The sequence below is a fragment of the Manis pentadactyla genome, chromosome 14, assembly GCF_030020395.1.
Source record: "Manis pentadactyla isolate mManPen7 chromosome 14, mManPen7.hap1, whole genome shotgun sequence".
Classification (NCBI taxonomy): domain Eukaryota; kingdom Metazoa; phylum Chordata; class Mammalia; order Pholidota; family Manidae; genus Manis; species Manis pentadactyla.
In genome coordinates, this window is record NC_080032.1 from 64,985,578 (window position 1) to 65,009,887 (window position 24,310).

The following is a 24,310-nucleotide window of genomic DNA, read 5'->3' on the forward strand; positions in this document are numbered from 1 at the left end:
ACGTAACTAAGCCATTTGTCCTTTTCGTGGACGAATGGAGCGGAGTAGCTCGAGGAGTGTTGACCCTACAATGGGGACCTTGGAAGAGACCTGTTGCCTATCTGTCAAAAAAATTAGACCCCGTGAGTAGTGGTGGCCTGCCTGCCTGAGAGTAGTAGCAGCTGTGGCCCTCCTAGTTAAAGATTCTGACAAACTAACACTGGGACAAAAACTCACTGTGGTTGCTTCACATGCGTTGGAGAGCATAATCCGGCAACCACCCGAAAGATGGATGTCAAATGCCAGAATGACTCACTACCAGACCTTACTCCTGAATCGTGATCGTGTGGAATTTGCCCCACCCGCCATCCTAATCCCAGCTACTCTGCTCCCCGATTTGGAAAAAGAAGTACTTCATACCTGCCAGGAAATCCTGGCTGAGGAGGCGGGGACCCGCCAGGACTTACAAGATCAGCCTTTAGAAGGACCAGGACTCCTGACTTGGTATACCGATGGGAGCAGTTACATTATGGATGGTAAGAGAATGGCGGGAGCTGCAGTAGTGGATGATAACCGAATCGTGTGGGCCAGTGGACTTCCAACAGGCACTTCTGCACAGCGAGCGGAGCTCGTCGCTCTGACTCAGGCTCTGAAGATGGCAGAAGGTAAGAGACTTAACGTCTATACCGACAGCCGATACGGTTTTGCCACTGCTCACATACACGGGGCTATTTATAGACAGAGAGGGTTATTGACTTCTGCCGGGAGAGATGTTAAAAACAAACAAGAAATTTTTAATTTGTTAGAAGCCATCCATAGACCTAGAGAAGTGGCAATAATACATTGCCCTGGGCATCAAAAAAGCGACTCGCTAATAGCTCAAGGAAACAGAAGGGCGGACCAAGCTGCAAAACAAGCAGCCCAGGGAATGAATATTTTACCCCTCCAAGTGTACCCGGAGGCCACTTGTATTAAGAGCTTCCAGTATACACCCGAAGACCTCGCTTGTATAAACAAATTAGGGTTTAAAAATTCCTCACCCCACGAGATATACAAGTCTGAAAAAGGGAGAGTTGTCCTGCCTAAGAGAGAGGCAGAAGAATACTTAAGGCAATTGCATCAATTGACACATTTGGGAGCAAAAAACCTAAAGACCTTAGTTCAAGACTCCACTTATCATGTTATTGGATTAGGAAAACTGACTGACGAGGTTTTAAGAAATTGTGTTCCCTGCCAATTAGTAAATGTGAGTAAAAATCCAGTAACATCCGGGAAAAGACTTCGAGGAGATCGCCCAGGAGCTTACTGGGAAGTTGACTTCACTGAGATCAAGCCTGTTAAGTATGGATATAAGTACCTTCTAGTTTTCCTAGACACATTTTCAGGATAGACAGAGGCGTTCCCCACCAAAACTGAGACAGCTCAGACGGTGTCTAAAAAGATCCTTGAAGAAATATTTCCCAGGTTTGGAATCCCAAAGGTAATCGGCTCCGACAACGGCCCTGCCTTTGTTGCCCAGGTAAGTCAGGGATTGGCCAAGATTTTGGGGACGGATTGCATTGTGCATACAGGCCCCAGAGCTCAGGACAGGTAGAAAGGATGAATAGAACTCTAAAAGAGACCCTGACTAAATTATCCATAGAGACTGGTTTATATGATTTGTTGGTCCTCCTTCCCTTCACCTTATTCCAAGTTAGAAACACCCCCAGCCGTTTTAGACTAACACCCTTTGAAATAATGTTTAGAGCCCCGGCTCCACTAAATGCAGCTCACCTCCACGTATCCCCTGAATCTGTGACTAATAAGTTTCTGCTTGAAAGGTTACGGGCTCTGGAAGTTGTGCAGAAAGAAGTGTGGGCCTCTATCCAAGAAGCCTATCGGCCAGAGGACATTTCAGTACCTCACCCGTTCCAAGTGGGAGACTCTGTCTATGTAAGGCGACATCGAACGGACAATCTTGAGCCTCGGTGGAAAGGACCCTTCATCGTCCTTTTGACCACACCTACAGCTGTGAAAGTAGATGGCATCTCTTCCTGGATACATGCTTCACATCTGAAGAAAGCGCCTCAACCAGACCCGGACTGGCAAGTAATTCGAACTGATAACCCTCTTAAATTTCGCTTGTGTAAAAATGATTGTGTCACTAACAATTCTAATTCTAATGACCCAGTTACTTCCCACCTTCCAGAACCCTAACCCCCATGAACCCAGGTTACTCACATGGCAAATCATTACCCCGGCTTCCCAACAAGTAGTAGTCCAGTTAACAGGACAACACCCTAGGGGAACTTGGTGGCCTACCCTCACTGTAGATTTGTGCACTCTCTTCAAACAAGACCCATGGTATGAAGATAAAGTTGGAGTACCCGGATGTAGTACTCGAGATTATACAGTGCATTGGGGCTCTGAGACCATGAAAGAGCTCCAGAATACCTGCTTCTATGTATGCCCAGCCCCCTCAGCCGATAGTGCCAAGGCCTCACAATGTGGTGGGAAGACAGATTTTTTCTGCAAAAATTGGGGTTGTGAACAAACAGGGACATGCCATTGGCTGACAGGAAGTGCAGGGAGATCTCCTCTAGGCCTCATAAAAATCCAGTGGAATACCGCTCGTGCCCAATGCACGACTAATCCCACCTGCAACCCTATTGACATCTCTTTCACAGATGCAGGAAAAAGGGCAACAAACTGGGAAAAAGGGCTTATGTGGGGACTAAGACTCTACCAGAGTGGCTATGATAATGGAGTCTTGTTTATGCTCAGGCTTAAGGTAGAGACTCTTCCGGCTGTCCCAGTAGGACCCAACGCTGTCTTGCGGGATCAACGGCGTCTCCCAGCCCCAGCCCCAAAACAGGCCCTAGCCCCACCTATGGACTCTGTCACCACTCCCACTCCCTCCGCCTCCACTCTTGGCCGAGTCACCTCCTTTCCTGGCACCGGACAACGCCTTCTCAACCTCCTTGAAGGGGCTTTTCAGGTCTTAAATACCACCAACCCTAACACTACTGAATCCTGTTGGTTGTGTTTCTCTTCTGGGCCGCCTTATTATGAAGGATTGGGATTGTTAGGCAGTTTTAACAGGACAACCCGTCACGAGATCTGTAGCTGGAGAAGCCACAAGAAGCTAACTCTGACTGAAGTAACTGGAAGAGGAAAATGTTTAGGTTCAGTCCCTCCCACCCATAAAGCTTTGTGTAATGAAACCATAGCTGTGACCTCCTCAGGTGAAAATGAGTATCTAGTCCCTCCTCCCGAAGGGTGGTGCGCTTGTAACACTGGAGTGACCCCATGTGTCTCTACTTCTGCCTTCAACTCCTCCCGCGATTTCTGTATCATGGTTCAGCTGGTGCCCAGGTTGATGTATCATAATGACCTCTCATTCGTAGCTGAATTTGAACCTAGGCGTAGATATAGGAGGGAGCCGGTCTCGCTGACCTTAGCTGTGTTGTTAGGGATAGGAGTCGCAGCCGGAGTAGGAACAGGGACAGCTGCTATTATCCAAGGGAACCAACATTATGAGGGACTAAGGACAGCTATTGATGAAGACCTAAAAACCATAGAGCAATCCATTACTAAACTTGAAGAATCTCTGACTTCCGTCTCTGAAGTAGTCTTGCAGAACAGACGAGGGCTGGATCTGCTGTTTCTAAAAGAAGGAGGATTGTGTGCAGCTTTAAAGGAAGAATGCTGCTTTTATGCAGACCATTCCGGAATAGTAAGAGATTCAATGTCAAAGCTTAGGGAGAGGCTAGACCAGAGAAAGAGAGAACAAGAAGCCGGCCAAGGGCTATTTGAATCTTGGTTCACTAGGTCCCCGTGGTTTACGACCTTGATATCCACTCTGGCTGGGCCCTTACTCATCCTTGTGTTGCTCCTCACTTTAGGACCCTGCATATTGAATCAGCTGATAACTTTTGTTAGAGAAAGAGTGAGTGCCGTTCATGTACTAATGTTGCAGCAACAATATTATTCACTCACCCAACAAGAAGATACAAACATTCCATGATTGGAATGCCCTTAAAGAGAAGTGGGGAAATGTAGAACCTGAAGAATCAAAAGTTAGCATAAGCACAGCCATCTTAAAGGCTCAAACACCATTTTCTAACCTAGAAGGAGAAAAATTACTAGAACTTTGAAAAACAAGTTAGTCAGCCAGTGTTAATTGTAGTGACCTTTAGTTAGCCAACCTCAATCAGTTAAGCTTATCTTGCTAGAACCACCCTAAACATTCCGAAAGTGATTTTATCTAATCAGACCCCCAGGATGAGGCATCAGCCGAAAATTTATGTGTCTACGAAAAAAAAACAAAAAACACTGTATTGTGACTGTAGAAAATACTGCCCCTTTGAAAATGCTATAAAAACTTCTGGCTTTGTGAGTTTGGGGTCCTCGCTGAGACCCGCTGCGTCGGGCTAACGCATGGACCCCAGCTAGCTGGCCTCTGAATAAATTCCTCTTGCTTGTTGCATCAAGAGACGCCTTCCGTGAGTGATTTGGGGTGGCGTCCTCCTCTGGGAGAATCCAACAACACAATCATTTACTCTGTTCCCTCCAAACTCCACTGAAGTGACAGTACTAGGATTTTTGTTTTAAGAAATAAGTCACAAAGAGAGCATATGGTAAAGGATATAAGATAGTAGTGAATTTTGAAAACAGACAAATACAAACCGATTTATCAAACCCTAGAAAGTTGAATCTTAAATTGGCAGTGAGAAAAGCTAAGAAGGAACACAACTGTGTCCACAGACTCCAAAAGGCTTAGGACTTCATGGTACTAGCTACCTCTGGATGTGGAAGGAGGCTAAGGAAGTTCTGTTGAAAGTCTAAGAAGCAGTTGGAGCCTCAGACTCCCTCACATTCTTTAGTAGCAGGATAAACTGCTCCTCTCTCATCTTGATGGAAAACCAAGTTTCATTTCCTAGAGCAAGTGGAAGATCTGTTGATTGTCTAAGAAGCAGTTGGAGCCTCGGACTCCCTCGCATTCTCTAGTAGCAGGATAAATTGCTCCTCTCCATCTTGATGGAAAACCAAGTTTCATTTCCTAGAGCAAGTGGAAAAGGTAGTCTCTGAACTGAGAATTTCCAGGAACCACAGGCAGTGTAGTTGTCATCGGGAAAACAAATTGATTTGGTGAGCTTCACAAGTTAGATATTGGAAATTTCAGGATCTTTTTCCATGTGGTGGGGAAGCCAGGCCTGTCCCTTCCAGGAAGAAGATTGGAAGAGTTTTTTGGGGGTCATACTTTGATCCAGATTCTTATTTGGGACACTTGAGCTTTCTTGTTTTATCTTGGATCCATTTTCTGTGTTTCCTCTCTAGAAAATTGTCTTATCTGTTGAAAATGTTGATGTCATATGCTCATAAGATTCTCTTGAGATTAAGAAAAATTCTCTACCAAATTACTAGATCTGTGCAGTGCTTAATTCCTAGTGTTGTTTATTTCTACTTTCTATCCTTTCTTATCAGTTGTGCTCATGGTTTGTTGCATTTCTTGGTCTCTTCAAATGACATTTTTGGCCATCATTCTTCTGTTTTGTGTGTATTATTTTTTATTAATTTCATCTTTATTCTTTCATATTTCTTTACTCCTCCTTCTTCCATTTCCTAGCTTCTTCAAATGTTTAGTTCATTTATTTTCATTCTTCCATTTCCTTTTACTACAATGAAATATGTCTCTTAGTCTTCAGTGCTTCTCACTCTAAACTCTGTTTTTAAATAAACATATGGAAATTTGTGAAAATCATAACAGCCTGATGAATTATCACAATTAGCTATTGATGGCTGTGTAACCAGCACCCAGATTCCAAACAAAATATTAACGTTTCTCCAGAGACCCCCCTCATGTTCCCACTCACAACCTCTCTTTCTCAAAGGTAACCACTGCTCTGACTTCTAACACAGATTACTTTACCTCCTTTTTAATATATATACTTACATAAAAAGATGAAATTTTGTGTAAAATTGGAATAATGGACTTGGTATTTTTTTAAGTCTGGATAATTTTGCCCAGTATTATGTTTGCAAAATTATCCCTTTATGTTCATGTAATTTGCAGTGCTCTATTGTATTCCACTGTAGGACTGTACCACAATGTATTTGTCCATTCCACTGTTGATGGACATTCGGGTTGTCTCCAGTATTTGCTACTAGAATTAATGTTATGAGCATATTGGAGGTGACTTTCCATGCACAGCTGTACAGATTACCTAGACATGTGGTAACAGTTGAATCACAGCACATGCATATGTCCATTTTTACACATGCATAAGTTCAATTTTAGTAGATACTGTCCAAATAGTTTCCCAAAGAATGATTTCCATTCTCTCTATGAGGGTATGAGAATTCCCATTGTTCCACATCAACACCACATCCTATATTGTCAATCTTATAAAATTTTAGCCTTTCTTTGAGTGTGGGATAATATCCCATGGTGGGATCCCATGCTATTTTACTTGTGCCTCCTGAATGACTTTGTCCAAACATTAATGTTCAAGCTTTTGTATTCTTCCTTCCAGGTTTTGTTTTAAACAGTGTCCTGAAGACACTATATTTGGAACACCATACACCCAGGGCCGGGTGAGTCAGGAGGCCTCAGAGAGCAAACCCCAGCACCAGCTGAGGAACATCACAGAGTTGCCCGTTCAGCCTCCTGTATCAGCTTCTGCCCAGAGGGCAGTCTCCTGGTGAATCAGCAAGCCCAAAAACATTACCATCTCATTTGCATCAAAGTCCACGGGTGGTTCCTGCTGACTCAAAGATACTCAAACCAGTTTTGGAAAAATAGCATTTTCCACCATCCTCAACTATCCAGACCATACCTGAAGACTTGAGAGTTTGTTCTTCATTATGGAAGCTATGAAGTCGCAGGCAAACTGTACCCAGAACCCAAGTTGTACAATCATGACTTTCTACCCCACCGAAGAAGAGTTTAATGACTTTGATAAATATATTGCATATATGGAATCTCAAGGTGCACACCAAGCAGGTGTGGCCCAGATAATCCCCCCCAAGGGGTGGGAAGCCAGGAAGACCTACGATGGCATCAGTGACATCCTAATCCCCACTCCCCTCCAGCAGGTGGTCTTGGGCGGGGTTGGTGTGATCACTCAACACCACAAGAAGAAGAAGGCCATGACGGTCGGTGAGTATCAGTACCTGGCAAACAGTGCTAAGTATCAGGCACCACCACACTTGGATTTTGATGATTTGTAGCAAAAATACTGGAACATCCAGCTCTATGGTTCACCGATCTATGGCGCTGACATCAATGGCTCCTTATTTGCTGAAAACACTAAGCAGCGGAACCTCAGACACCTGGGAACCATTCAGGACCTGCTGGAGCAGGAGTGTGGGGTGGTCATCGAAGGCGTCAACACACCCTACCTGTACTTCAGCATGTGGAAGACCACGTTTGCATGGCACACAGAGGACATGGACTTCTACAGCATCAACTATGTGCATTCGGGGAGCCCAAAACATGGTACGCAGTGCCCCCGGATAATGACCAGTGCCTGGAACGTCTGGCCAAGGACCTGTTCCCGGCCAGTGCTTCCGGGTGCAGGGCCTTCCTGTGGCAGAAGTTCGCCCTCATGTCGCCCACTGTCCTCAGGGACAACGGAATCTCCTTCAGTTGGGTCATGCAGGAGGCTGGGGAGTTTATGGTGACATTTCCCTATGGCTACCACACTGGCTTCAACCATGGCTTCAACTGCGCAGAGGCCATCAAGTTCGCCACGCCGCACTGGATCGATTATGGCAAAGCGGCCTCTCAGTGCAGCTGCGGGGAGGCCAGGGTCAGCTTTCCAATGGATGTCTTTCTGCGCACCCTGCAGCCCGAGCGCTATGAGCTCTGGAAGCGCGGGCAGGAACAGGTGGCGGTGAATGATGCGGCGCCCGGGGCGGCGGACAGCCAGGAGCCAGATGCCTGGGAGTTGTGGGTGATGAGGAGAGCCACGCTGGGCCTCCGGGACCTGCCGCCCTGCTGCGCGCCGCGCCCTGCCCGGCAGGTGGCCGCGGGGCGAGGGGACTGACACACCTCTAGGCTCCCCGCATCTCAGCGCTGCTTGCAGGCCACTGCTCCTCCCTCTGTGGCTCAGGGCGAGGACACCGCTTGTCGGTCCCCAAAGCGTGGCTCAGCTCTGCTGACAACCCTGGGTCCATCCGACCTGGGTCTCCAACCAACTGGCAGGCGTGGTCCTGGCCGTCGTCCTCGGGAGCAGGGGACTCAGGAGCTGACTGACGAGGCCCCGGCCAAGAAGCGCCTCTTGCTGAGCACAGCATGAGCAGCTCAGGATCCCGATGCTCAGGCCCCGTCTTCGGACGGACCCTCACTGGACGACGCTGCACCGCCGAGCCCTGCGTCCCCGCATTCTGCTCAGACTTCCAGGTGCTGCTGTGTCCCTGCACCCTAAGTGCAGGGGACGTTTTGGTAGCCCACTACTCTTATGCGTGGAGGCTCCCTGAGACTGGGCACGTGTACACCTCAGAGCCTTCCCAACGTGCGGTGCTGCCACGGGACCTGCTGAGTCCGCAGTATTTACGACATACAGCTTATTCTTCCTCCCAGACACCATTACCTCTTTCGACACTGATGATTTCTCTGCTGCCAATGAGGATTCATGCACTGGATGCTTGTCTCTGCAAATGAGGGCCCACTGACACTGCCAAAGCCTGATCTGCACCTAAACCCCCATTCTCTCAGCCAGCTCTGGGTGCTGCTGCGATTTGGATGAATCCTGGACTTTGGTTCCCCTCTGACCTCTTCCCTTCCCTCTTTGCCCTCTCCTCCCCACTTTCTTAGAAGACTAGGCCCTTTTGACCAGTTTGGTCTGTAGAGGCTCAGAAAATAATTATGTTTCTGAGTCACTGGTGCATTTAAAACATATCACCAGTATTTTTTTCAAAAGTATATTAAAGGTAACCAAACTGTTAAAATCTCATTTTATTTCTAATATCGTCTATTCAGCCAATTGAAAAATGAAGGTTATTCTTTTCTGCACTCTTCTTAATAGTCATATCAAAACATTTCAAACAAAACTTATTTTTACAGGCTGGTTATATTGTATGATGTTGGTGAATGATTTGCAGGGATGCTTATTTGGTTCTGGCTGGCTGGCTGGGAGGGGGGATTTGGTTTGCCAGCCATATCTAAGGATGACTTGGTGGAAACCATCTGGAAAACTGTGTATGTGGCTGGGCAGTGCAACCCAAGTTGCCGGGGGAGATGAGCAAGCACAGAACACAAGTGCCACTGTCTTTGCTCTGAGTCTCCACTTCCTTTTCAACAGTATATATTTCACAAGGTTAATTCATTGATTCGTCCCAATAAGCAAGTCCACTACTAAATGAACATGACAACACCAATTGGCAACATGTGCTGTGAAGAAGTAAAGGGGATGGGATGACAGAGCAGAACGGGCAGGGCTGGCCTTCTGCAGGTGGCCAGGGAAAGCGTCATGGAGCAGGAGACCTTCCTGAGACCCAGTCGGCGAGTAGGAAGGTCCAGAGCTGACTCTCACTTAAAGGAAACAGCAAGTATAATAGACCTCCTGTGGAACTTCAAGTTTTTGTTTCCTTGGGTATAGAAAGGAAGCTCGTTTGTGTCTGGGGCAGAGGAAGAGGAAGGGAGGCAGGGTCTGAGGTATACAGGCACTTGTGGTTCATGTCAAATATTTGAATTTTTTCAACTTGAAATGAGAAGCCATTGGAAATTTAGAACAGCACTTGACATGATGTGATTTACACATTTAAACAATCATCTTACTTCCTTGGACAAGGTGGGGGCAGGAGTAATAGAACATCTTAAGGAATATCAGTGAGAGTTACTTAGACTTAAGAATAAGTATTGAAATGTACTGAAGTGGACAGCTCAGAATCAACTTTGGATATGAAAATTTTTAGGAAATTATTTTTAGTGTGTTTGAGGCTAGAAAACATAACCTTCCTATTAATGCAAGCTTGATTTGAGAGCTAATTCCCAATTTTTTGATCAAGCACTTGTCATTTTAAATCTTGTGTTTAGAAAGAAAACAGAACCTCCCAAACTTTGCTCTGCCATTCACAGCCTAGATGCAATCACCTCGGCTTTTTGGAGGGTTCCAAAGAGTTGCTGTGAGGCAGAAAGGGGCCAAGTGTGAAACACTAATATGGGGGTTGCAGGCCACCAATTTTGTCTGACTGTTAGATGCAAAAACTTGGGATCCAGAAAGGCAATAAGGAGAAAGTGATGGGTCAACTATTTGCATCAGGTTGGTTTAAATTAAGAAATATGAGTGTAGCTTCCCAGCAGACAAAGCGACCAGTCATCAGGCTGACAATGTTGTAACCTGCAGGAGAGGCAAGAGTGACCACGCTTGTAGGAGGGTTGGGGGTGAGCCACCACAGGCTGCCAGGGTCCCGGCCCTGCTCCCCACACTCACCCACCTGAGGAGTGGACGCCCATACCCGAACATCTGCCTGCTCCATACCCCTGAAAGGCTGCGTAGCTTATTCCTGCGGCAAGAAGGGGCCCTAGCCCACACCCCACTTTGCAAATGAGGAGACTGAACCTAGCTCAGGGTTCTTCCTACACAACTGTCACATCTACCAGACAGTACAACCTTTGCCCTGAAAGGCAGCTCCAGCAATTTCACTGGACTAAGCGTCGCCTTTCAGATGAGCAAAGGCAGGAGCAGGCACACCCACTGTGCAAGATTCCCACAAGTCTGTGCAGGCCTGGCCCAGCTCCAGACCTCACCTGCAGCACTCCTGTGGCCATCTGCAGACCCAGGTTCAGGGCATGGGGTCAGAGGCACTCGGGCAACAGACTCCCGATGCCTTTCCCTGGGCCCACACATCTTTCCTAGAGCCCCCAGCCTACCATACACTTGGTTCGTTCTTTCTGCAATGCTATTCAGCTGCAAGGGAGAGAACATTGCATGGGCCTACAGCCAGGGATTGGTGACTCAGAGGTGCCCATTCCAGGAGACAGTCTCTTGCCTCATGCCATGTTAGACACCCAGGGCCAGACCCTGGCATCTGCCAGCAGCCCACCCTCAGAGAACGGAAAGCTCTTCCACCCTCACCTCTGCTGTGTAGGTTTTATGTGACACTCGCTCATTATTTTTTTCTGCAGGACCATCTGCTCTGCAGACACTTGGGATGGGTTACAGGCCCATCTTCTGGGCAACCCTGTGAAAGCCGCCTTACAGATTGGCAGAGTTGATGCTTTCCACAAGAGATTTTAGAGGTAAGGACTCAAGAAGGTTGAATTTCTATATGGAAAGATATCCCATGCAAATAGAGACCCAGAGCGACAAAATGACATTAAGTAAAAGCTTTTATAAAGGAGAAACCAAAACATTATATGTTCGTGATGGGGTCGACTGACAGAGAAAACAAAATAGTTACAAACACATTCCCCAAACATCAGCACTCCAAAATTTACGAGGCTAACTATGATGGCATTTAGACAGAAATAGAAGGCTGGACAATAAAGTCTGGAGACTTAAATATCCTACTTTCAATAATGGATAGAACAGCTAGACAAAAATATAAGGAAATAGAGACAGGAACAGAGGACGTGAACAACACAATAAACCAACTGTATGGAATTGATATGTAGACACTCCACATGACAATAGCCAAATGCACATTTTCCTCCAGGGGAAGTGAAATTTCTTCAAGATAGATTACATGAAAGGCCACAAAACAAGTCTTAAAATTTTAAACAATGGAACTCACTCAATAATGAAATAGAAAAAAGAAAAACTGTGCATACATCTTGGAGCTGAAGAACACTGGGGCTGCACTGAAGAATTCAATAGAGAGCTTCAACAACAAACTTGACGAAGAAGTAAACTAGAAGATAGTGAATTGAAATTATCTGGTCATAGGAGCAAAAAGAAAAAGGAATAAAAAAGTGTGAGGAAAGCCTATAAGACTTAGGTGAAATCAACAAAAGAAACAATATATGCACTATGGGAAACATAGAAGACAGGAAAGAGACAGGGATATAAAGTAAAAATTTAAAGCAATAGTAGCTAAGCCTCCCAAACATGGGGAATTCAGAAATGGACATCCAGACACATGAGGCCCAACTGACGCAGATAAGGTGAAGCCATAAAGGGCCACACTGACACACATGAAATTTAACTGTAAAGAGTCAAAGACAGTAAATGCTGTGAGCCACTGCCACTGTCGCCCGCGGCAGAGCTGCAGGGCCTGCCCTCCCCTGGCACCTCCCGTCCCTTCCTCCCTCCTCTCCTGCTCTCACTCCTCTGGAGCCAGGACTGCAGCAAGGAGTGTGCTGACGCCCCTTTCTGTCCTTCGCTTCTGCTCTGGGCAGCCCACGATGCTCAGCTGCCCCGGCTCCAGCCTGAGATGAATGCTGAGGCAAAGGCCCAGTTCAGCATCCTCCTGGCTACCAACTACTACAATAGTGTTTACTGTAAACAATACCCATCCAGCACAAGCAACGTTTATTCCTACTTTGAATGCCATGGAAAGAAGGCAGAAAACTCCACAACGAGGAAGGTGTAATTCAATGAAATAGTGTTTTATGGGCTGCAGTACATTCTTAATAAGTACTTTAAAAGCAACGAAGTGACCAAAGAGAAATTCTAGGATGCCAAGCAGGTGTAGAGAGCATTTCTGAGATAATTAATGTATTAAATGAAAAGGGACGTGACTACATTCTTTTTTTTTTTTTTAGATAATTATTTTTTATTGAAGTGCAGTGGACACACAGTATTACATTAGTTTCAGGTGTACAACACAGTGATTCAACATTTATATACATGATAATTCTAGGTACCAGCTATCACCATACCAAGTCGTTACAATATTTTGACTATATTCCTTATGCTATACATTACATCCCGGTTACTTATTTATTTTACAATTGGAAGTGTGTATATATATATATATATATATATATATATATATATATATATATATATATATATATATATATTTGTGTGTGTGTGTGTGTGAGGGCATCTCTCATATTTTTTGATCAAATGGTTGTTAACAACAATAAAATTCTGTATAGGGGGGTCAATGCTAAATGCACAATCATTAATCCACCCCAAGCCTAATTTTCGTCAGTCTCCAATCTTCTGAAGCATAACAAACAAGTTCTTATATGGAGAACAAATTCTTAAATAGTGAATAAGTTACATGGTGAACATTACAAGGGCAGTCATCACAGAAGCTTTCGGTTTTGCTCATGCATTATGAACTATAAACAGTCAGTTTAAATATGAATACTCATTTGATTTTTATACTTGATTTATATGTGGATACCACATTTCTCTCTTTATTATTATTATTTTTAATAAAATGCTGAAGTGGTAGGTAGATACAAGATAAAGGTAGAAAACATAGCTTAGTGTTGTAAGAGAGCAAATGTAGATGATCAGGTGTGTGCCTGTAGACTATGTGTTAATCCAAGCTAGAAAAGGGCAATAAAACACCCACGGATGCAGAAGATTTCTCTCAGAACAGGGGGGGGTGAGGTTCTAAGCCTCACCTCTGTTGATCCCCAATTTCTCACCTGATGGCCCCCCTGCGACTGTGTCTGTCTTAGGTTGTTCCTCCCTTGAGGAATCTTACCCGTCTCTGGCTAACCAGTCATCTTCCGGGGCCATACAGAGAAATGTTAAGTTGGTAAGTGAGAGAGAAGCATTATTGTTTGAAAAGGTAAGCTTTTTACTTCTTTGCATATTTTTGCACTGTGGCTTCTATGCCCAGCATTTGCCTTGAGGTGTCTTTACCACTTGGAGGAATTATGATACTCGGTAAACTCGATATGAGGCACGAATTCTATTTAAGGGTTGTAATTAGGAAGGAAGAAGAAAAGCTATAGAAGTAGCAGGAGGAAGAAAACATGGGAAGATTGATTATTTCTTTGACATATTTTCTCGTAGAGTAACTTCAGCATGTATAGGTTTTAAACTACTAATTAAATTGTGCGCACACATTAACATAATAGGAATACAGTTACGTAACCAAAGCATACCTGTAATTGCCAGCCATCTCCAGTGAAACCAAGAAAACCAGTTAGGTACCTTAGGCATTTGTGAGAACTTGTCTATGATATGGTGAATATTGTCCAACTGAACTTGAGCAGTCTGAGAGAAATCAGACAAATTAAAACTACCCATTCCTGGGGACTGTTCACATCCCATATGATCTTTTAACAGTGAATAGTCTGTAGTTGTAAGATTTTGGAGCACTACAATTTGCACTTCTCCTAATTCTTGGTTGAGTTCCAACAGTATAGATCCAGTCAAATTTGTTGTTTTACTGTATGCACAGGCCAGCTTAGATATCTCCTTCTTCATTCCCATGGCAAGTCCAGGAACTGGTGGGATGAGTGCATCTACAGCTGTAGCAGTGCATGGATCTTTGTTGGGGTTTTTTGATGATCACCTTCTGGCCTGAGTCTTCCAGAGAGTGCTGATGTTGGAAGTTCTTTTTCATATCGTATCTTAGTTCATTTCCGGGGTAGCCAAATTAGACTTTGGTCCTCTGTATAAACACAAACAGACCCTTTGCCTACACTTTTATATGCCCTTTATATCATTATGTAGAACTCATTGGAGGTCACCACACTGGAACTGCTTTTCTTAAATTTATTTTTATTTTATCATTAATCTACACTTACATGACGAATATTTTGATTACTAGGCTCTCCCCTATACCAGGTCCCCCCTATAAACTCCTTTTCAGTCACTGTCCATCAGCGTAGCAAAATGTTGTAGAATCACTACTTGTCTTCTCTGTGTTGTACAGCCCTCCCCTTTCTCCCACCCACCTATGCATGCTAATCTTAATATCCCCCTTTAATTCCCCCCCTTATCCCTCCCTACCCACCCATCCTCCCCAGTTCCTTTCCCTTTGGTACCTGTTAGTCCATTCTTGAGTTCTGTGATTCTGCTGCTGTTTTGTTCCTTCAGTTTTTCCTTTGTTCTTATACTCCACAGATGAGTGAAATCATTTGGTATTTCTCTTTCTCCACTTGGCTTGTTTCACTGAGCATAATACCCTCCAGCTCCATCCATGTTGCTGCAAATGGTTGGATTTGCCCTTTTCTTATGGCTGAGTAGTATTCCATTGTGTATATGTACCACATCTTCTTTATCCATTCATCTATCGATGGACATTTAGGTTGCTTCCAATTCTTGGCTATTGTAAATAGAGCTGCGATAAACATAGGGTTGCATTGGTCTTTCTCATACTTGATTGCTGCATTCTTAGGGTAAATTCCTAGGAGTGCAATTCCTGGGTCAAATGGTATGTCTGTTTTGAGCATTTTGATGTACCTCCATACTGCTTTCCACAATGGTTGAACTAATTTACATTCCCACCAGCAGTGTAGGAGGGTTCCCCTTTCTCCACAGCCTCGCCAACATTTGTTGTTGTTTGTCTTTTGGAAGGCAGTCATCCTTACTGGTGTGAGGTGATACCTCATTGTAGTTTTAATTTGCATTTCTCTGATAATTAGCGATGTGGAGCATCTTTTCATGTGTCTGTTGGCCAACTGTATTTCTTTTTTGGAGAACCGTCTGTTCAGTTCCTCTGCCCATTTTTAATTGGGTTATTTGTTTTTTTGTTTGTTGAGGCGTGTGAGCTCTTTATATATTCTGGACGTCAAGCCTTTATCAGATATGTCATTTTCAAATATATTCTCCCATACTGTAGGGTTCCTTTTTGTTCTACTGATGGTGTCTTTTGCTGTACAGAAGCTTTTCAGCTTAATATAGTCCCACTTGTTCATTTTTGCTGTTGTTTTCCTTGTCCGGGGAGACATGTTCAAGAAGAGGTCACTCATGTTTATGTCTAAGAGATTTTTGCCTATGTTTTTTTCTAAGAGTTTAATGGTTTCATGACTTACATTCAGGTCTTTGATCCATTTTGAGTTAACTTTTGTATATGGGGTTAGACAATGGTCCAGTTTCATTCTCCCACATGTAGCTGTCCAGTTTTGCCAGCAGCATCTGTTGAAGAGACTGTCATTTCGCCATTGTATGTCCATGGCTCCTTTATCAAATATTAATTGACCATATATGTCTGGGTTAATGTCTGGATTCTCTAGTCTGTTCCATTGGTCTGTGGCTCTGTTCTTGTGCCAGTACCAAATTGTCTTGATTACTATGGCTTTATAGTAGAGCTTGAAGTTGGGGAGTGAGATCCCCCCTACTTTATTCTTCTTTCTCAGGATTGCTTTGGCTATTAGGGGTCTTTTGTGTTTCCATATGAATTTTTGAATTATTTGTTCCCGTTCATTGAAGAATGTTGCTGGTAGTTTCATAGGGATTGCATCGAATCTGTCTATTGCTTTGGGCAGGATGGCCATTTTGACGATATTAATTCTTCCTAGCCACGAGCATGGGATGCGTTTCCATCTGTTAGTGTCCCCTTTAATTTCTCGTAAGAGTGACTTGTAGTTTTCAGAGTATAAGTCTTTCACTTCCTTGGTTAGGTTTATTCCTAGGTATTTTATTTTTTTTGATGCAATTGTGAATGGAGTTGTTTTCCTGATTTCTCTTTTTGTTGGTTCATTGTTAGTGTATAGGAAAGCCACAGATTTCTGTGTGTTGATTTTGTATCCTGCAACTTTGCTGTATTCCGATATCAGTTCTAGTAGTTTTGGGGTGGAGTCTTTAGGGTTTTTTATGTACAGTATCATGTCATCTGCAAATAGTGACAGTTTAACTTCTTCTTTACCAATCTGGATTCCTTGTATTTTTTTGTTTTGTCTGATTGCCATGGCTAGGACCTCCAGTACTATGTTAAATAACAGTGGGGAGAGTGGGAATCCCTGTCTAGTTCCCGATCTCAGAGGAAAAGCTTTCAGCTTCTCGCTGTTCAATATAATGTTGGCTGTGGGTTTATCATAGATGGCCTTTATTATGTTGAGGTACTTGCCCTCTATTCCCATTTTGCTGAGAGTTTTTATCATGAATGGATGTTGAACTTTGTCAAATGCTTTTTCAGCATCTATGGAGATGATCATGTGGTTTTTGTCTTTCTTTTTGTTGATGTGGTGGATGATGTTGATGGACTTTCGAATGTTGTGCCATCCTTGCATCCCTGGGATGAATCCCACTTGGTCATGGTGTACGATCCTTTTGATGTATTTTTGAATTCGGTTTGCTAATATTTTGTTGAGTATTTTTGCATCTACGTTCATCAGGGATATTGGTCTGTAGTTTTCTTTTTTGGTGGGGTCTTTGCCTGGTTTTGGTACTAGGGTGATGTTAGCTTCATAGAATGAGTTTGGGAGTATCCCCTCCTCTTCTATTTTTTGGAAAACTTTAAGGAGAATGGGTATTATGTCTTCCCTGTATGTCTGATAAAATTCCGAGGTAAATCCATCTGGCCCGGGGGTTTTGTTCTTTGGTAGTTTTTTGTTTACCGCTTCAATTTCGTTGCTGGTGATTGGTCTGTTTAGATTTTCTGTTTCTTTCTGGGTCAGTCTTGGAAGGTTGTATTTTTCTAGGAAGTTGTCCATTTCTCCTAGGTTTCCCAGCTTGTTAGCATATAGGTTTTCATAGTATTCTCTAATAATTCTTTGTATTTCTGTGGTTTCCATCGTGATTTTTCCTTTCTCGTTTCTGATACTGTTGTTTTGTGTTGACTCTCTATTCCTCTTAATAAGTCTGGCTAGAGGCTTATCTATTTTTTTAATTTTCTCGAAGAACCAGCTCTTGGTTTCATTGATTTTTGCTATTGTTTTATTCTTCTCAATTTTATTGATTTCTTCTCTATCTTTATTATGTCCCTCCTTCTGCTCACCTTAGGCCTTATTTGTTCTTCTTTTTCGAATTTCGATAATTGTGACATTAGACCATTCATTTGGGATTGCTCTTCCTTTTTTAAATATGCTTGGATTGCTATATACTTTCCTCGTAAGACTGCTTTTGCTGCGTCCCACAGATGTTGGGGCTTAGTGTTGTTGTTATTTGTTTCCATATATTGCTGGATCTCCATTTTGATTTAGTCATTGATCCATTGATTATTTAGGAGCATGTTGTTAAGCCTCCATGTGTTTGTGAGCCTCTTTGCTTTCTTTGTACAGTTTATTTCTAGTTTTATGCCTTTGTGGTCTGAAAAGTTGGTTGGTAGGATTTCAATCTTTTGGAATTTTCTGAGGCTCTTTTTGTGGCCTAGTTTGTGGTCTATTCTGGAGAATGTTCCATGTGCACTTGAGAAGAATGTATATCCCGCTGCTTTTGGATGTAGAGTTCTATAGATGTCTATTAGGTCCATTTGCTCTACTGTGTTGTTCAGTGCTTCCGTGTCCTTACTTATTTTCTGCCCGGTGGATCTATCCTTTGGGGTGAGTGGTGTGTTGAAGTCTCCTAGAATGAATGCATTGCAGTCTATATCCCCCTTTAGTTCTGTTAGTATTTGTTTCACATATGCTGGTGCTCCTGTGTTGGGTGCAGATATATTTAGAATGGTTATATCCTCTTGTTGGACTGAGCCCTTTATCATTATGTAATGTCCTTCTTTGTCTTTTGTTACTTTCTTTATTTTGAAGTCTGTTTTGTCTGATACCAGAATTGCAACACCTGCTTTCTTCTCTTTGTTGTTTGCATGAAATATCTTTTTCCATCCCTTGACTTTAAGTCTGTGCATGTCTTTGGGTTTGAAGTGAGTCTCTTGTAAGCAGCATATGGATGGATCTTACTTTTTCATCCATTCTATTACTCTGTGTCTTTTGATTTGTGCATTCAGTCCATTTACATTTAGGGTGATTATTGAAAGGTATGAACTTTTTGCCATTGCAGGTTTTAAGTTTGTGGTTACCAAAGGTTCAGGGTTAGCTTCTTTACTATCTTACTGTCTAACTTAACTTGCTTGTTGAGCTATTATAAACGCGGTCTGATGATTCTTTATTTCTCTCCCTTCTTATTGCTCCTCCTCCCTTCTTTATATGTTAGGTGTTTTGTTCTGTGCTCTTTTTAGGAGTGCTCCCATCTAGAGCAGTCCCTGTAGGATGCCCTGAAGAGGTGGTTTGTGGGAGGCAAATTCCCTCAACTTTTGCTTGTCTGGGAATTGTTTAATCCCTCCTTCATATTTAAATGATATTCGTGCTGGATATGTAGTCTTGGTTCGAGGCCCTTCTGTTTCATTGCATTAAGTATATCATGCCATTCTCTTCTGGCCTGTAGGGTTTCTGTTGGGAAGTCTTACGATAGCCTGATGGGTTTTCCTTTGTAGGTAACCTTTTTATTCTCTCTGGCTGCCTTTAATACTTTGTCCTTGTCTTTGATCTTTGCCATTTTAATTATTATGTGTCTTGGTGTTGCCCTCCTTGGATCCCTTGTCATGGGAGTTCTGTGTACCTCTGTGGTCTGAGAGGCCATTTCTTCCCCTAGTTTGGGGAAGTTTTCAGCAATTATTTCTTCAAAGACACTTTCTATCCCTTTTTCTCCCTCTTCTTCTTCTGGTACCCCTATAATGCGGATATTGTTCCGTTTTGTTTGGTCACTCAGCTCTCTTAGAATTCTTTCATTCCTGGAGATCCTTTTATCTCTCTCTGCATCAGCTTCTCTGCGTTCCTGTTCTCTGTTTTCTAGTCCATTAATGGTCTCTTGCATCTCGTCCATTCTGTTTTGAAGTCTTTCCAGAGCTTGTTTTATTTCTGTATTCTCCTTCCTTCATTCTTGCATATTTCTCTGTAAGTCCATCAGCATGGTTATGACTTTTGTTTTGAATTATTTTTCAGGAAGGCTGGCTAAATCTATCTCCCCAGGTTCCTTCTCAGGGGAAGATGTAGCAGATGCCGAAGCTGTCTGGGTTAGTCTTGTCTGAATCATATTTTTTTGCCTTTTCATGTTGACAGGTGCTATTGACTGTCAGCTGGGAGGGCCAAACTTTTCACTTGCTACTGGCCTTTCTTTACTGGGACAACTGCGACCCCTAGTGGCTTGTGTTGGGTAATTGCGTGTAGGCTGGGTCTTTGTGTCTTTCCCGGCTGATATGGAGTGATCTCCCTTTCTGTGGGTGTGGTTTCCCTTAGGCTGTTTCTCTGCTTTCGCAGCGCCCGGAGGGGTAATGGAACGGGGTTGGCTGTTTGGCTGTTTACCTCTGTGAGGGGTCTCAGAGCTGTTGCCCAGGGGGTTAGTGAGCCCGGTTTTCCCCGTAATTTCCAGCCACTGGGCTGTGACCTTTATTGTTTCCGTCTAGCTGTTAAGTCCCTGTCCCTTTAAGACTTTCAAAAAGCACTCGCTTTTCTTTGTCACAGGGGCATCAGCTTCGGCACCCACTCAGAGGTCTTGCTGCCCTATTTCCCTAGTTTCCAGCCCTCCAAGCATGCACTGTGTCTGCGCTCTGGTGCGGGTGGCTGGAGCTGGGTGTTTAGCAGTCCTGGGCTCCCTCTCCCTCCCGCCGTGAGCTGGGGGGAGGTGTGCTTGGGTCCCGCTGGGCCGGGGCCTGTATCTTACCCCTTTCACCAGGTGCTGGGCTCTCGCATGTGTGAATGTAGTCAGGCTGTTGTCCTGTGTCTTTTGGTCTCTCTTTTAGGATTAGCTGTATTTTCAAAAATATATATGTTTTTGGGAGGAGATTCCCACTGTCCTACTCACGCCGCCATGTTGGCTCCGCCTCCGATGCAACTACATTCTTGAGAAATATGTTGGGCATATTACAATAGAAATAAAAGCTGTTCCCAAGGGCTCTGTTGTTCCCCAAGGAAATGCTCTTTGTAGTGGAAAACACAGATCCAGAGTGTTACTGGCCTCCAAACTGGACTGAGTATATTCTTGTTCAGTCCTGGTATCCAGTCACAGGGGCCACACATTCCAGAGAGCAGAAGAAAACTTTGGCCAAATATTTGTTAGACACATCTGGTAACCTAGATGGTCTAGAATACAAGTTGCATGGTTTTGGCTGCAGAGGACTTTCTTCTCAAGAGGCTGTGGTCAGAGAAGAACCTGCTCACTTGGTTAACCTCAAAGGCACAGACACAGTGGCAGGAAATGCTGTGATTAAAAAATACTTTGGAAAAAAAGATCCTTTTTCAGGTTATTCTGTTCCAGCAACAGAACACAGTACCATAGCAGCTTGGGGGAAAGACCAGGAAAAAGATATTTTGAACATTAGTAACACAGCTTTCATCAGTGCCTGTATCTGTGCTCAGATACAGCTGAGACATTTTTTAATACCTGTGACAAAATATGTGGTGAAGATCTAAAGACGTTTAATACTATCAACAAGTACAGTGGCACCACTAATAATCAGACCTGATTCCGGAAATCCTCTTGACCTCTGTGTGGGTAAAATTATAATATTTCCATAATATCTCACCAGCTTTATTGTATTTGCATATCCTCAGTGGTGGAGAGAAGTTCATCTCCATATCAATGGGTAATTACCTGAGCAACGAAGGGCTTATCTGAACCTGAAAGTTTAGGGAGAGGTCCTTGCTTGCTTGCTTTTGCCAGAGCAGGAGAGATGGCCTGGACTGCAGTTGGTAAGCAATAAATGGATTTTAAACTTTATTTTTCCCTTTAACTGATTTCAGTTTTAGAGGTATTTTGTCCCAGGATTTCTTCTCCCTGGACTTACATCTGGCGGTAATGAATGGCCACTGGTGGGTGCCTGGGAAGAGGCCACCCAAACCTCCTTAGGCCACTGCCTAAAATGTGTCTGCAGGATAAGCCTCCAGAGGCCACAGTGGCCCAAAGGAGACCACAGAGCCCAAGACTGTCCAACAGGAAGAGACCACAGCCCACGACTATCTCACAGGAAGGAAACAGAGCCCACGACTATCCCACAGGAGGAGCCCACGACCATCCATCCCACAGGAGTGCATGGAGTCCACAACCGTCCCACAGGAAGAGATGGGACCAGAGCCCACGGAGCCCATGATGGTCCCTCACAGACAGACAACAGTGCCCGAGGTTGTCCCACAGACCCAGACACCCTACAGCCTTTTCCTGTTCCCATTCCTTGTTCCAGCTCTCTTCATGTTACCATTGCTGCTCTTGTGCATCAGGTGCTGCAAGAAGGTGAGGGAGCCGCACCCACACAGCCCTGTGCCCAAGTTCTCCAGCACCCCTAAGGCACCCGGATACCTGCCCGCCCTGGGATCCTGCTCTAAGGTCACCTGGCCAAATGCTTAGGTACAGGTGCCGCCCTCCCATCCCTGGGCCCTTACAGCCTGGATGCTGAGGAGCTCTGTACCTCAGGCTTGCCTTAGGGATGTGGCCTGTGAGATGCCCTGGCCACTGAGGAGAAGTGACCCAGGCTCTGAGATGGGGCTGCCTCCCAGGGGCCAGTGTTCTGAGGGCCTCAGGTGGACAAAGTCTGGGGAGAGACCTCTACTGTGGAGGGAAAGAGAGACCCCAAAGGGGAAAAATGGCCCCAAAGTACAGTCAGGTGCCCCAGGATTCCTCTCCTCTGAGGCAGCTGTGCCTGTAAAACCAACGTGGTCTTTGCCCATCACTAGAGCCTTGTCATTCCTCCCCAGTGACTATGCAGGGCCAGGTTGTGCAGGGCCCCGTGCTGGGCATGGGGACAGAAATGAACTGGTTGCATTCCTGCCACAGCAGCTCCAGGTCTGGTGTCCCGAATGGCCTTGGTCTCAGGGTCCTGAGGGTAAAATGTCACCTTCATGGCGTGTGGGAAGGGCCCTGCCTGAGCAGAGCAGTAACAGGCCCGAGGCTGGCCCAGGTGAGGGTGGGCGCTGAGGCTTGGCTAGCTGGGCTCACAGGACACATGCGGGAGAGCTGCAGGAGGAAGGACCCCCAGAGGTGTGAGAGGGCAGCACCAGCAGGAAGCCGGCAGGTCCCAGGTCTCCAAAGTAGGGGTGCTGATGACAGGAAGCCAGGCTGCTGGGTGGACTTCCCTGAGGGCTGTGCACTTGGGGTGCTTCAGGGTGTGGACAGCGGAGGGGAGGGAAGAAAAGGGAAGGGGAAGATCTCGTCTTCATAAGATGTAAAGAATGCTGATGAAAACCACCCCATGGGACACGTGTGCCAGGACCAGACACCCCAGCCTGAATGTCTCCCAGGGACCGACAGGGGGGTGTGGACTCAGCTCAGGCAGGTGGGGCCAGCTGGCCACAGACCCACATGAAGCAAGCACTCAGATGGACACCCAGAGCCCTGTTCTGTCCCTCTGCTGCAGAGCAGGGTCCCCTGTCGTGTGCATGGCTGAGCCAGAGCCCTCCACACCCCTTCTGGTCTGTTTATCTCTTCATCTGTCTGTCTTCCAGAAGCTGCCACCAAAAGCAGACAAGGTAGGTCATGTTTAGTTGTGATGGCGTCAGAGCCTGATGGGCACACTGGTCTTCAAAAAGAGACCTCCTTCAGCCTGGGGATATTTCACCATCAGTCCACCTATCACTGCCTGGGCAGAGGGCTGGCAGAAGAGGGTGACAGAAGGGCAGATAGAGGGGCAGGGTAGATCCCCCACCCCCCGTGAGGATGTGGAACTCACACAGTGTCACCCAGAGGACACCCTTCTCATGCTCCCATCAGAGCCTGACCAAGGGCCTCTGTCACTGAATTAGCACCTTGGGGGCCTGTTTCTGCAACTGCTATGATTTCCCTGAAACAAAGGGGCTTTTGTCACAGCTGTATCTGCTTTTCAGGGCAAACTGGACCTGTAGGGTGACTTTGTTCAGACCTGCACCCAGACGCCCCTGACATGCCGTCAGCCCAGGAACAAGGGAAGTAGGGCACAGAGCGCTGCCCCTGGGCCAGGGCCTTTACTCTTTGCCCCTGCCCATTGCCCTCAGGGACTGTTGGTCAGAGGGCCCTGTGCAGGCCAGCACAGAAAAGACTAGGAACAACAAATGCTGGCAAGGATGTGGAGACAGGGCTACCCTCCCACACTGCTGGTGGGAATGTAAACAAGTTCAACCATTATGGAAAGCAGTATGGAGGTTCCTCAAAAAACTAAAAATAGAAATACCATTTGACCCAGGAATTCCACACCTAGGAATTTACCCTAAGAATGCAGGAGCCCAGTGTGAAAAAGAGATATGCACCCCTATCTTTATTGCAGCACTATTTACAATAGCCAAGAAATGGAAGCAACCTAAGTGTCCATCAGTAGATGAATGGATAAAGAAGATGTGGTAAATATACATAATGGAGTATTACCCAGCCATAAGAAGAAAACAAATCCTACCATTTGCAACTGTTATTCAAGAAATGAGAAACTCTTGAATCAAGTTTCAATCGTAAGAAAGTTCCTAAAAATATTCACACTATAAGGTAATTCTAATTGCTTCTTTAGTGTCTGGGTAGAATGGCTGAGGGCCAGGGATGCTTATTACTTTTGGGCTATACTCTCATTTTGTTCAGTGACAGGTAAATAAGAAATACTT

The 24,310-nt window shown here is 44.9% G+C and overlaps 2 pseudogenes; both read left to right on the top strand.

Moving 5' to 3' along the window:
* The first annotated feature begins 6,642 nt into the window (after window positions 1-6,642).
* On the top strand, window positions 6,643-8,009 carry LOC118924779 (lysine-specific demethylase 4D-like; annotated as a pseudogene).
* Window positions 8,010-11,635: 3,626 nt separating this feature from the next.
* On the top strand, window positions 11,636-21,347 carry LOC118924822 (nicotinamide phosphoribosyltransferase-like; annotated as a pseudogene).
* Window positions 21,348-24,310: the final 2,963 nt, after the last annotated feature.